Below are 14,866 nucleotides of genomic sequence, written 5' to 3' on the forward strand. Positions count from 1 at the left end.
TGAGACAGAGTTTCACTCATGTTACCCAGGCTGGAGTGCAATGGCGCAATCTCGGCTCACCGCAACCTCCGCCTCCCGGGTTCAGGCAATTCTCCTGCCTCAGCCTCCTGAGTAGCTGGGATTACAGACACGCACCACCATGCCCAGCTAATTTTTTGTATTTTTAGTAGAGACGGGGTTTCACCGTGTTGACCAGGATGGTCTCGATCTCTTGACCTCGTGATCCACCCGCCTCGGCCTCCCAAAGTACTGGGATTACAGGCTTGAGCCACCGCGCCCGGCCAAGGTGGATGTCTTAATTTTTCTCCACAGTGAATTCTAGTATCTTACTAGAGTTTACTAAATGTGATGCATTTATCCATCTGTTGTACTTTCAAGTTTACCTGGGTGTTTATCATATTTTTATCTACTTCTAAAACTTTTTATCCCACTCTTATGTAGTTTTGATGGTCATACATATTTTTATTTATTTATTTTTTTAGCCGCAGTTTCTCTCTCGTTACCCAGGCTGGAGTGCAATGGTGCGATCTCGGCTCACTGCAACCTCCGCCTCCTGGGTTCAGGCAGTTCTCCTGCCTCAACCTCCTCAGTAGCTGGGATTACAGGCACGTGCCACCATGCCCAGCTAATGTTTTTGTATTTTTAGTAGAGACGGGGTTTCACCATGTTGACCAGGATGGTCTCGATCTCTTGACCTCGTGATCCACCCGCCTCGGCCTCCCAAAGTGCTGGGATTACAGGCTTGAGCCACCGCGCCCGGCCTGGTCATACATATTTTTTAATTTGGTAGCGTTAAGGAAAACTTCAACAATTTTCATGAGCTATCTTTCCGTTTAAGATAGTGTTCCTCTTTTTCCTGTTACAGTATTATAGTTTCTTTTCAATAATTCTCTTGTGTCCTGAGTTAATACTTCAAATACATAACAGCCTGATTCTGTTGTTATTGAACATTTTTAAGTTTGTATTTTTCATCTTGACTATGGTTTGTTTTGTATGAACTGGTTATATCCTGTAGCTTTGTTAAATTCATTTGTCCTATCTAGTAACTTTTTTTTATTGAATATATATGCATTTGTAGATTTACTAGTGTCATCTGCAAAACAACTTTTTCTCTTCAATATGTTAGATATTTTACAGTTGTCTAATCTTGCATTGCTCTCAGTAGCAGTTCTAGTGTCTCAGGGAACATTATTAAGTGTAACAAGGTTTCCCGAGGACCTTCTGGGCCAGGGACTTTACTGTTCTTTGCAAGGCGCTGTGAAAGAAGGAAGCAGCTGCCCAGATTTTTATAGAAGCAAAGCCTATTAGGGCTGGATGAGACCTAACAGATTCCCTAGACCTGGGCCTTCTTCATTTGAGAGATGAGGAAACCAGACCTAGAGAGGTGTGAATTTGCCAGAGTTCACACTGCTGCAGTGGAACGAGGTGGTTGAGGTTTTACTCTTATTTTCTTATGGTACATATTACATACGGTACATGTTTTCATTTGGGACAGTTACTTGGTTTGACAGTTTTCCAACTTTACCCAACATTGAATTTTAGTAACTACACGGTATCCTTAAAAAAATTACTTTCAAGTAATTATCTGAAGCTCTGGAAAAAGTTACCCCTCTGTATCATCACTGTCCTAGGTAGTTGAGGGAAAAGAGAATAAAGAAAAGTTGGGGGGCTGGGGCTGGGACAGGGAGGAAAGGGTATTTTAGTTCTTGATCCTTAGTAGGAGGGCCTATTTTTAAGCTTCGTAATGTCAGTTTTAAAAGCAGTGGTTTTCAAAATAACCGCAGACGAAAGTCCCCTTCAAATGGATGCCTTTCTGGAATTGACCTATTTTGAGTTTAGCTGTTACCAGAAGGGTTCAGAATTTCGAATGCTCTTAAATGCATTTACTTTTCAGACAAAGTGGAAATTGAGTGCATAATCCACGTGGGTTCCAGATTCAGGTTAAATTTAGAAATTTGGAGAGTTGTGGAGAGAAGAAATGAGTAATTAGGCAATCGTTGCTCTTACAGGTTTGTCTGAATCCAGGTTAATTACGTTTCCTTCTTTATTAAATAATAATTTGTATATCCAGGTTAGTTTTACAAATTAGATCAGACCCTCACCACATTTGAGAGTCGAATCAGAGTCAGAATGATTTGTCCCCTTTGCTGCTTTTATACCACCCTTTAGTAAACAGTCCTCAAGAATGCCCTTATGTCAGGGAGGGGAGACCTCAGAAATTTTAGCAAGAATTCCAAGCTCACTGTAAACGTTTTGTTTAATGGTTTACTCAAATCCAGATAGTAATCCTACCAAAAAAATGTTAGTCTGTATTTCAGCTCCTCTTTCTTGGAGTCTTTGGGATGATGAGAAAACAGGAAGAAGAGAGCTGTTTAACATTCCCATAATTATTAATAATAGGAAATTTATCATGTCTACTGATAAAACTTGGTAATTGGAGCAAAAGAAAGGTACCATTCATTCACTAAAGGAAAGACAAGCAGATAGCCAGGCATGGTGGCACGTGCCTGTAGACCCAGCTACTCTGGGGGCTGAGGCAGGAGAATCACTTTAACCTGGGAGGCGCGGGTTGCAGTGACCAGAGATTGTGCCACTGCACTCCAGCCTGGGCAACACAGTGAGTGAGACTCTCTCAGAAAAAAGACAAACAAAAAACAATGGAACATTGGGCTAAGCTCTTAACACATTATGCTTAATATTTAATATTTACTGGAATACTTCTAAAAACATAGTCTCTTGTGCTTTATTTTGGTAACTAAATGAGTGCTGGGTTAGCCATAAATGTAGCTTGCTGCATTTCTATTTCTTGTGTTCTAAATCACTGAATAATTAAAAAAAAGTAGTTCCAAAGCATTTCCAATGAAACAGGAAGCCATAACATATTTACTAGGGGAAGTCAAGGGGAGAGGTAGTGAGGAAAGTACCAGAAACTATCAACAGGTGTTTTGGTTACAGTGAACAAAGAATCAACTTGTTATGCAATCAGTCCCTGGGAAGAGTTTGTAAATTCCTGAAGGAGGGTGAGAGCTGGAGGGGACACAGTGAGCGGAAATGGTGAGCGGAAATCAGTGGTTCCTGAGGCACAGAGGACTTGGGTTACCGGAGGCTTGTCCCCAGCTGAGGACCTGGAACGATTCCTGAGCAAGTTGCTTTCTTAATAGACAAGGATACATCTGTAGGACCACTGCTGTTAATCTGTGGGGCAATAAGAATGGATCCTAATGCTGGAAAGAGGGCTGGATGAAGTCAGAAGACATGGAACTCTTATCCCTAGAGGATATCATAACTGGAAAAGTAGATACCATTTATGAAGGCCTACCTGGTCTCTCTGCATTCATTATCTTGAATTTGCACTGCAATTCTGCAAGAAAGGTCATACTATTCTATTTTACAAATAAGGAAAATGAAGCTGAAGGAAGTTAAGGAATTTAATAAGGTTGTGCAACTAGTAAGTGGAGGGGCTAAATTTAGACCACGGTCTGTCCTACTCTACTGTGCATGCTTTTTCCGCACGACCCTCTCAAGGCTGTGTAAAATGCCAGAGGTCTTTCTGGAGCTGCACTTCCCAAAACTGCTAAATTTAAATTAATTAAAATTAAAGTTGAAGAATCAGTTCCTAAGTTGCACTACCCACATTTCAAGGGCCCCGTGACCATGTGTGCCTAGTGACTACTATACTGGACAGCACCAGTTAGAATTTTTTTCATAATTGCAGAAAGTTCTATTAGTGCTGGTCTAGAGGTCATTCAGTTTTGCCCCTTTATTTGATTTTTTTTCCCCTTTTGTGTTGTAAAGGAGAAAATGAGGGACAAAGAGGAGAAGTAACATATTCAGCATCAAACTTCTAATTAATCCGGTTTTTTGGACTGGCTGGCTGTTAGATTTTCCCATGGCCCGCATTCTTCCCTTAAAAAAAAATTAATGGAAATGTGAGAAATGAAGTGACTCTCCTACTCACCGAGTTTTGCCTGGACTTTAACCTAGATTCTTTCTCCTAAAGAATCTTTCATTTTCCCAAGTTCAAAGGGCATGTCCGGATTAGTTTCCCCTAAGGAAATGAAAGATGTTTGTTGGAAAGGAATTCCATTCTTAATGTATGAAATAGCACTTGGATTCCCTCTGGTTCTTTCTCTTGCTTCCTACCAAGTGCTTTGTAATTGAACTTGCAGCTGCTAACCATTTGTCTTCCAAAGAAGACCAACTTCAGAACAGTTCAGATGACAGAGGGTTGTATACTTTGAATGCAAGCAGCTGCCTGTTATTTGCTATTGATTCAAATGGCATTTGTGTTAGGGTCAAATAGATTTAGATTGTGACCAAAATTACAAGAAGATTTCTAACTTGTATGTTAAGATGTATTAACAGTCATTGCACTGATATTTAGTGTATAACACGTACATACCAGGCACTGGGTTGCAAGGTGAACTAAAAGGGCTTTTGTTGAAATGGAAAAATATGTTGATGTTATGGACAAGTGGAATGCAGTTTTAATTCCTGTCTAAATTATATTGCTGGTATTTGCCATCCATGTAGCTTCCTATTTAGCCTTGAAATTCAGTAAAAGCCTCCGTGTGGATCATAGCTCTGAAGTAAAGTGAGGAGTCATGTGCAAATGTCCTTTTAGTAGAAGCTATTAAAAGGCATTTAAATTATATGCTCCAGTGTCTAAATGACAGTCTGAAGTGTATGTGTGTTTGGAGGATGGGCAAGTGGGAGCAAAAGGAGGCATTGTGCCGGGGTGATTGATATTTTTAGGAAGCCTAAATGTAATGTTTGATTTCAGTATAACTAACAGCCTCATGGTTTAGAAAAGTTGTCTATCAAAAACAGAGAAATTGAGGTTTTGGTTTCTTCTTAAAGAAATGTTCAAGTCATGTGCGTGAGTATGCTCAGAGAGATTAAAAAAATGGAGAGAAATTGAAATGGTGGCAAGGTATCCAGGAAAGTGCCTGTTTTCCCTGAGAGTGCAAGGGCAGGAGTGGAAAGGACTTGAAAGATGGTGGCAACAGCTAGAAGGGGTCCCTAGGAGCTCTGACACCTGGATTTTTAAATTTTAATTTTATTTATTTTTTCTGTTTTTCGTTTCCTTTTCAATATCCATTGCTCACATATTTTTTATTTTAGTTTTTTTTTTTTTAGAGACAAGGCTTTTCCATGTTGGTCAGGCTGGTCTTGAATTCTCGACCTCAGGTGGTCCACCTGCCTTGGCCTCCCAAAGTGTTGGGATTATAGGCGTGAACCATCGCGCCTGGCCGATACTTGGCTTTTCTAACTGCCCAACATCACAGGGTTGGGGAGCAGAGCATCTAGAGGACTCCATGTATTTTGTAATATAGAGTCTAACTTCCAGAAAATCAGAAATAGGCTTCTGAGAGTCTTGGAGTCAACAGGCCTGAATGCAGGATGGTCGGAGGAAGATGCCTGTTCCTCTCAGAGTGGTGCTGGTTTTGGGGGCCAGCAGTGCAGTGAAAAGCCCAATTTCCCTGTCTGCTTTTGAATGTTTCTACCCACTCAAGTGTTTCATTTGAATCCAGAGACTAACCACTCTTCCAGAGGGTCTAAAAGTCTTCAGGCTTCAGAATTTTTAGGCTATAGTGCTTTGGAATAACCGTGCCTTGTGGAGAATAAAAGTGTGAGATCTAAGTTCTTTTCCTGGTGAACCTGCTAAGTCTCACTGCATGACTGACTCTGTGCCTTGGGTTTTTTCTCTGCAAACTGAGAGTAATGGCTTCCTACCTTTCAGGGTTTGTGTATGAGCCCCACATGGTTTCATGGGTTACTGCTCAGCATACTTTCAAGCTCCAAGTGGATAGTAAGAAGATTATATTTTATTTTATTTTTTATTTTATTTTTATTTTTTGAGACGGAGTTTCACTCTTGTTACCCAGGCTAGAGTGCAATGGCGCGATCTCGGCTCACCGCAACCTCCGCCTCCTGGGTTCAGGCAATTCTCCTGGCTCAGCCTCCTGAGTAGCTGGGATTACAGGCATGCGCCACCATGCCCAGCTAATGTTTTGTATTTTTAGTAGAGACGGGGTTTCACCATGTTGACCAGGATGGTCTCGATCTCTTGACCTCGTGATCCACCCGCCTCGGCCTCCCAAAGTGCTGGGATTACAGGCTTGAGCCACCGCGCCCGGCCTAGATTTTTTTTTAATTTTAATTTTTTATTTTTTTTAAGAGACGGGGTCTCGCTGTGTTGTCCAGGCTGAAGTGCAGTGGCTATTCACAGGCGCGATCCCACTACTGATCAGCACGGGAGTTTTGACCTGCTCTGTTTCTGACCTGGGCTGGCTCACCCCTCCTTAGGCAACCTGGTGGTCCCCTGCTCCTGGGAGGTCACTATATTGATGCTGAACTTAGTGTGGACACCTGATCGGCATAGCGCACTTCAGCCCAGAACTCCTGGGCTCAAGTGATCCTCCCACCTCAGCCTCCCGAGTAGCTGGGACTACAGGCATGCGCTGCTGTGCCCGGCTGCTGATTCAGATTATTAAAATGTAATAGTAGGTCCAAGTCTAGAACTTGAAAAAATTTCTCATTTGTCAGAGAAGTTCCAGTATTCTGCATTCTCTTGCTAATAAATTTGGGGAGCCTTGGGAGCTCAGCAGCTGGCGTGCCATCGACAGGATTGTGATCTTCTCTTGTCTGGGTAGGTCTAAGTGGGAACTTTTGGGAGGGACACGCAGTCTAGTGAGACTGTATACATGAACTGCACAGGAGACAGATCACTTGGCAGGGATGCAGTAATCTTCATACGTATCTGTTCTGCTTCACCAGCTACATGGTAAGCTTCTGCAGTTGAAGAGTTAAGGCTTGACGCCCCATCTCTCGCCCAGGCCTGCCAGGTACTAGTTGATCAGTAAATGTGAAATGAATGAAGACCAGTGTTAGCTTACAGAGCTTCTGTGGGACAGAAGCTTTGCTCAGTTGAGTTTTTATCAATACAAATGTGATGTTATGTACATTGAGTTTCTTGATAATTTTTTTTTTTTTTAAAAGATGGGGTTTCACTATGATGGCCAGGCTGGTCTTGAACTCCTGACCTCAGGTGATCCACCCACCTCGGCCTCCCAAAGTGCTAGGATTAGAGGCGTGAGCCACTGCACCCGCGGATAATTATCCTGAGTCTTTTGTTTTGTTTTGTTTTTGATTGATTAAGCAATGCTGGACTGGTTGGAGCCCCCAGATGTGACCAAGAGATGTGACTTCTGCCTGGGCTGTGGGTACTGTGCTTAATACGGGGCCTGGCATGAAGGAAGTTGGGAGTATTATCTGGTCTACTAGAGTTTAGTTACTGTGTTGTAAATGACTATGGTGGGTATGGATGTCATGAATATACTAATGGTCTGAGGGTCTGAAAGAGTTAAAGCTCCTCTCAGAATAGCCCAGGCAGCTCCCAGGAAGTAGCTTCTGAGGCAGGATGTGGCAAACCAGTGGGTAAATGATAGCCTGTCTCCTTTGGAAGAAAAGGAAGTAGGTGGGGAGAAGTGAAGAGGAAGAGCTTGGTAGACAAATCTTTTTATCTGCTTCTTTTTTAAATGCCAGACAGACCCTGCAGATTTTTGACCCAAAGTGACCAAAGTCCTAAGAACGCCAGTAATACTGGTTTTGTTGTTGTCTAAATAACTCAAGTTTAAGATCCACTAGAATGTTGTTTCAATAGATTTTGTTTTCTAATTTTGATCATTGGTGTATTCTTTAGTGCAGTTTCTTTCTTTTTTCTTTTTTTTTTAAAGAGGTGGTTTCACCATGTTGATCAGGCTGGTCTTGAACTCCCGACCTCAGGTGATCCGCCCGCCTTGGCCTCCAAAGTGCTTGGATTACAGGCGTGAGCCACCATGCCTGGCCCACTTTCAAGATTCACAGGGAATGTGGTATCATCCAAAATCACATTCTTTTCTAACCAAGATTAAGTAATAAGAAAAGATAAATACATATTTTAGAAAAGTACCTCTTTAATGTGTTTACCTGTTTATCCATTTTAAAACACATTCCCATCCATTCTCTGTCCAATTGCTCATAACAGTCCCTTGTGATACAGGACAAGCGTGTGCTTCCATTTAGGCAGGAGAAAGATCATGCCCATGGTCAGATAACCAGTTACCAGCAGAGTTAATAGAGGGCTCCAGACCTGACTTCAAGTTGAAGTTTCCACAATTTTGGTTCCTTTTTGTTTAGAATATAGTTTAGGCTGGGCGCGGTGGCTCAAGCCTGTAATCCCAGCACTTTGGGAGGCCGAGGCGGGTGGATCACGAGGTCAAGAGATCGAGACCATCCTGGTCAACATGGTGAAACCCCGTCTCTACTAAAAAAAAAAATACAAAAAATTAGCTGGGCATGGTGGCGCGTGCCTGTAATCCCAGCTACTCAGGAGGCTGAGGCAGGAGAATTGCCTGAACCCAGGAGGCGGAGGTTGCGGTGAGCCGAGATCGAGCCATTGCACTCCAGCCTGGGTAACAAGAACGAAACTCCGTCTCAAAAAAAAAAAAAGCATTGTAAAAAAAAAAAATATAGTTTATACATTGAAGACAAATTATTAATGGAGGCTACAATTTTACAAATAAAAATAGCCCTCAAAAATCCAGTAACGTATATATGAAATGAAATAGGTGCACTGAATTTGGTGAGCTTTGGTGTTGCTGTAAAAGCAACTATCCTTTTTAAACTTATTGCACAGATAATAATGTAAATCAGTGTTGTGTGTAGGAATCAGTTCCAGAACTACAGTTTGATATGTGGAAACACCTCTGCCTTTTCTATGGGCTAGTAGACATAATGGGCTGGACTTTGCCATACTGTGAAAAGCTTCTTTGACCAGGTAATGAAAGAGTTAAGCACCTAAAATTGAAGTCTTCAGGAGGCTTACAAGGACCTGAAAGGTTGAACTCAGCAATTTTTAGACTTCATTTTCTGCACAGCTCTTCTACTCAAGGAAGCCAGTATCTCCTGTGTTTGTGTAGCTCTTGACTCCATTTCTTTGAAGGTTTCAAATGATAGTTTTATACTCACCCAGATGTTTACTCTGCCTGAGCACATTGTGGGTAATTTGGCTCAAATATTGCATCCTGTTCACACTGATATCTTACATGCGTTTTAGGTATTTAAATATTAAAACAAATATTCCTTTTTTTTTCCCCCCTCTGAGAGTCTCACTCTGTCCCCTACGCTGGAGCACCGTGGGCAGATCATGAGGTCAGGGGTTTGAGAGCAGCCTGGCAATCATGGTGAAACCCCGTCTCTACTAAAAAATAAAAAATTTAGCTGGGCCTGGTGGTGCATGCCTGTAATCCTAGCTACTCAGGAGGCTGAGGCAGGAGAATTGCTTGAACCTGGGAGGTGGAGATTGCAGTGAGCTGATATTGCACCACTGCACTGTACTTCTGATTACAATTTTATTGTAGCAAAAAGGGTACAAATCAGGAGCAGCCAATAAAAGAGGCATATAGGGTGAGGCCTGGGAGTGTCCCAGATGTAAAGCTTCTGGTGTCCTCACCTCTTGGAATTAGGGCACAGTCATTCTCTTAGTACGTTGATGTGTAACAGTATGCACAGAGTATTGTTAAACAGGGAAGCTCACCTGAGCTTTATTTATTGGGGTCCCGTTACATAGGCATAATTGCTTGAATCATTGGCCATGTGATTGAACTCAATCTCTAGCCCTTTACTCACTGCACCTTAGGCTGTATTACATGGCTGAGAGCCCCAACCTTGTCATCACTTGATTGGTCCTTCTGGTGTGGCCAGCCCCCATCCTGAGGCAGGTTCCCAAGTCTAAGATGATGACAAGAGCCATGAATGTAGAGGATATCAAAAGGGTAAGTGTAAAGAATTTAAAAAAAGTTCCTTCATCATAAATAAGGTTAAAAAAAGAAGAAAATAAGTAAGAACCAAAGAGGAGACCCAAAACCCCAAGACAGGCCCAGATCCCTGCTTTAAGCAAACCGTAGACCCACATGGAGTCACCTATTAGCATAAACTTATCAGGGCGCACCATGAATAACAAAGACACTCGTAATACTCCAAAGACTTAGAGGTTACCTCCCAGAAACCAGGGACAAAAGCCAGCCAGATTCTTTATGATACAACATCCTCCTGACTCCCAAAGCTTGTCTAGTCCTCATCTTTGTGATGTGGTAAATAGATCCCCCTGGATGCCCAGCCAGATACCTGGAATCGCCCTCAACTCCTCCCTCTCTCCCCCCATATCCAGATCATCACCCAGTCTTGCTAACTCTACCTTCAGTTTCTGTCCCAGCTCTTTATTGCCTGGCTGCTGTGGTGGTCAAGCTCTCATCTTGTCTTGTTTTCCTGTTGCCTTCAAGCTGACTTCCCTGCCTTGGCTCTCCTGTTTCTAAGTTGCCAGACTCTTGGTTCCAAAATATAAAACTGATCTTGTTACTTTCTTCAGAATTTGCTGTTGCAGAACAATGTGTATATTATAATTCCATTTTCGTTAAACAAAACATATTATATATATTCACTGGAAATGTATTTAGAAGAAACCTAGAAGCGTATATATTCTACAGTGTTAACAGTAGTTATTTGAGGGAAGGTGGAACATAGAGTTTTACTTTAGACTACACAATTCTTTTTTTTTTGAGACAGAGTCTAGCTCTGTTGCCCAGGCTGGAGTGCAATGGCATGATCTCAGCTCACTGCAACCTCTGCCTCCTGGGTTCATGCGATTCTTCTGCCTCAGCCTCCCAAGTAGCTGGGACTACAGGCATGAGCCACCATTACCGGCTAATTTTTGTGTTTTTAGTAGAGACAGGGTTTTACCATGTTGGCCAGGATGGTCTCGATCTCTTGACCTCGTGATCCACCGGCCTCGGTCTCCCAAAGTGCTGGGATTACAGGCATGAACCACTGTGCCCAGCCTTAGACTACACATTTCTAGACTGATTGGATTTTTTTCTTGTAATGAGCACACATTAATTTTTTTAGGCCTGATAATATTACAGAAGTCACCCCAGCTTCGCACTTACCTTCTAAATCTAATTCCTTAGCATATGCTATGCTAAGTGGAGCCCAGTTTACTGGCAGCCGCATCTTGGCACTCACCTGGATGCATCCACTCTTTGGCCACTTGGAATGGCTTGTAACGTTGAGTGCCGTTCTGCACGTGGCGATCCCTAAGCCTGGATTGCTTTTCTCTTCCTATCTGCTCTGAACACTGATATTCTCCAGGATTAAACTTGGGCATTACATTTTCTGACCTTCGCTTTCCCTCCCTTATCTTAGGTGGAATTAGGCAGTGTTCTGTATGTTCCCGTAGCCCCCAGTGCCTACCTTGCTTTTAGCATTTTGACCTACCCTACCCTGGAAGTTGCTGCTATGCTTGTTAGTATCCTTTCCTATATTTGGCTTACATTGTGATACACACACACCCACACAACCACACCCCCCCCACGCACACCTAAACACACACACACACACGTACACACACCCCTCTGAGACTGCCTTGTGAGGGCAGGTGTCTTGTCTTCATAGCCTAGTCTCTAGCATATATAACTCTTGTCAAGGAGTAGACGCTCCATAGTAAATCTGCATTGTATTTTCACAGCTGTAGGCATAAATGAATAGAGTTCCACTCAAGTTCCCTATCCCATGCCCTTTTCTAGACTGGAGCACTCCCCGAGGTTTACATTCTCATGGTCAGTTCTGCTGTGGGACTCACATTTCCCTTTCTCTGTTTTTTCTCTTCTTTTTGCTCTGTTCTTGAACCAGCTTGGAAATTTGCCCCTTTTTCTTGGTTTCCACTAAACAACAGTAAGAACAAAATATACACAGAGCTATTTGTGTGCACAGCAGATTGGACTTGGCAGGTCTGAGGTGGGGAGGGTGTGTTATATTACTGTAATACAGACAACTTAAAATCTAATGGTATTTGGTGTCTTTGGTCTTAAACGACCTTTGCCACCTTGCCACAGTATATCCTTTCCTTCTGTTCTTGCTGCTCTTAATGACCCCCGAAACAAGCTTTTCTCATTTTATTTTGCAACATAATTCAGTTCTCCAGGTCCACCTCTGCATGCTGTTCAGGCCTGCTTCTGTCCACACCACGGCTCAGGAACAGGCCTTTCTAAACTGGGCAAGCTTTCTGGTCCTCTAGTAGGACCAGATCCCACTGTGAACAGGTATTGTTAGCACAAAAACGTATTTCCCCACCCCGCATCTTTTTTCAGAAGGCAGAAGCAAGCACTATCAGCTTTGGTTTTAATTAAGTTTCCTTCCATGATATTACTTCTTCTAGGTAGGTTTTGACTTTACTAGGCCAATTGCTGTTACTAGTAGTTTTCTACCCCTAGTTTAAGCTGTTGAATGCTGGCCAGGTGCAGTGGCTTATGCCTGTAATCCCAGCACTTTGGGAGGCTTAGCTGGGTGGATCACCTGAGCCCTAGTAGTTTGAGACCAACCTGGGCAACATGATGAAACTCTGTCTCTACAGAAAATTACAAAAATTAGCTGGGCATAATGGTGTGTGCCTGTAGTCCACCTACTTGAGAAGCTGAGGTGAGAGGGAGGATTACCTGAGCCCAGCAGATCGAGGCTGCACTGGACAACAAAGTGAGACCCTGTCTCAAAAAAAAAAAACCAAAAAACAAATGCTTAAGTGAGCACCTGTATTGACTTGCAGTCCTGATCCTGAAATTAGGATTCCCTGAAGGTTGCTGGAGAGTGTTCTGGGGGTTGGGTTTTTCCCAGAGGTGATATGTGCTCAGGATGAGATTTGCTGACCTTCCTGTATGTATTTGGGCAGGAAGAAGGGTCCACCTGTAACAAACAGCTGTTGTATGTAAGCGGGAAGCAAGTCTGGAGAATTGACGATTTCTCCTGTGGACTAGAATCGGCGACACATTTTGAGTGCTGTGTTTCATCTGACTGCCCTTAGATGTGCTTCTGGGCACTGACTATTGACCTTTTGCCTTTGGGACTCAACCGTCTTCATGGTTCTGTTAAAGGTGGAGACTGTCCAGGTTCTTGGCATCTTGAACAAAGAATTGGACAAAATTCACAAAGCAAGGAAGAGATGAAGGGATTTATTGAAAATGAAAGTACACTCCACAGTGTGGGAGCGGGCCTAAGCATAGGAGCTCAAAAGGCCCTGTTGCAGAATTTTGGGGAATTTAAATATCCCCTAGAAGATTCCATTTGTTACTTTGGGTATGCCCTATGTAAATGGAGAAGATGAAGTAAAGTTATAAAGTCATTTAAGGGCTGTGACCTATGGAGAGGATATTTCCTGTTATAGCTGAACTGTGAATTGGCCTTATGTTCCCTACCTCCAGACCCTATTTTCCTGCCTCATTTCTGAGTTACGAAGTTTAACTGGTTGGGTCACATTGGATCCTGTACCTTCTCCCTCACTGAAGAGCAGACTGTACCCCTGATTAATAGACTAGCATGGGCCATTATTATACAAGGAATTTCTAAAAAGGTCTTTCTCTTCTTTTAAATTTGTTTAAACTATTTTGTTCTCATTATGACTGGAAGGATAAAAGATATTTTTCTATATTAGCTTGTAAAGAACAGGGAATGGGTAATGTCCAATACGTCATCTTTCTAAGGCCACAGTCAGCCAGCCTGTCCTTTCAATAACAGCCAGACCCACTGTTAAGTAGCTACTGCCAGACCCAGAGCTATCTCTGTTTATCTGATGCTGACCACATATTTACTGGATTTTCTGTCTGGGTTGCTCTTGGTGCTTTCTTCTTTTCAACATTTCCTGTCCCCTCCTCTCCACCCTTCCCACCCACAGTGGTGTCCCAGCTCTTTTATGGCCACGAGAATTTTTACTGCTTACTGCTGCCTGGGCAGTGTCCTTACTCTTCCCTTTCTTCCCCAGTCAAAATGTATCAGCTTTGGGCCGGGCATGGTGGCTCACACCTGTAAACCCAGCACTTTGGGAGGAGTTAGAGACCAGCCTGGCCAACGTGGCAAAACCTAGTATCTACTAAAAAATTAGAAAATTAGCCAGAAGTGGTGAAGCACATCTGTAATCCCAGCTACTTGGGAGGCTGAGGCATGCGAATTGCTTGAGCCTAGGAGGCGGAAGTTGCATTGAACCGAGATTGCGCCACTGCATTCCAGCCTGGGTGACAGAGCGAGACTCTGTCTCACGAAAAAACAAAAAAGTATCAGCCTTGAATGTTTCTGTGAAAGGAGTCCCTCTTTGGGTAGATGTAATTTATTGTCCTTCCTGGAACCTTTATATTTTAGAAGGACCCAACTGTTTATCTTAAGGAATAAATCACACTTCTGGGGGAATTCCTGGTGTTGGGGATGAACTGGATATTTTTTTTTTTTTTTTGAGATGGAATCTTGTTCTGCTGCCGAGGCTGGAGTGCAGTGGCACAATCTTGGCTCATTGCAACCTCTGCCGCCTGGGTTCAAGTGATTCTCCTGCCTCAGCCTCCTGAATAGCTAGGATTATAGGCGCCTGCCACCACACCCGGATAATTTTTGTATTTTTAGTATAGACACCATGTTGGCCAGGCTGGTCTTGAACTCCTGACCTCAAGTGATCCCCTCACTTTGGCCTTCCAAAGTGCTAGGATTACAGGCGTTAGCTACCACTCCTGGCCTGCTGGTGGGAGATTTTGATTAAAGGACAGGAATTCTTCAGCATGATGTAGAGAAAAGACCAAAATTTGGAGTTCCAACCCTAGCCCTGGGTATGTTACTTAACAGCTCCGGGCCTCTATTTCTATATCTGCAAAGTGGGAACAGCAGACCTATTTTTTTTTTTTTTTTTTTAATATTGTGAAAATGAAATGAGTTAATAGCAATATCATGCCTGACATTTAGGAAGCTCATCTCTTCAATTGCATTTTTCATTCTTTTTTTTTTTTTTTTTTTTTTT

At 42.8% G+C, this 14,866-nt stretch overlaps 1 protein-coding gene across 2 annotated transcripts in view; it reads left to right on the forward strand.

Moving 5' to 3' along the window:
- MAP2K1 (mitogen-activated protein kinase kinase 1) overlaps positions 1-14,866 on the forward strand; it is a 102,170-nt gene that overhangs the window by 15,970 nt on the left and 71,334 nt on the right. The gene's annotated exons all lie outside the window — the stretch shown is intronic.

Source organism: Sapajus apella, unplaced genomic scaffold (genome assembly GCF_009761245.1).
Source record: "Sapajus apella isolate SASKATOON/1434 unplaced genomic scaffold, GSC_monkey_1.0 scaffold74, whole genome shotgun sequence".
Lineage (NCBI taxonomy): Eukaryota > Metazoa > Chordata > Mammalia > Primates > Cebidae > Sapajus > Sapajus apella.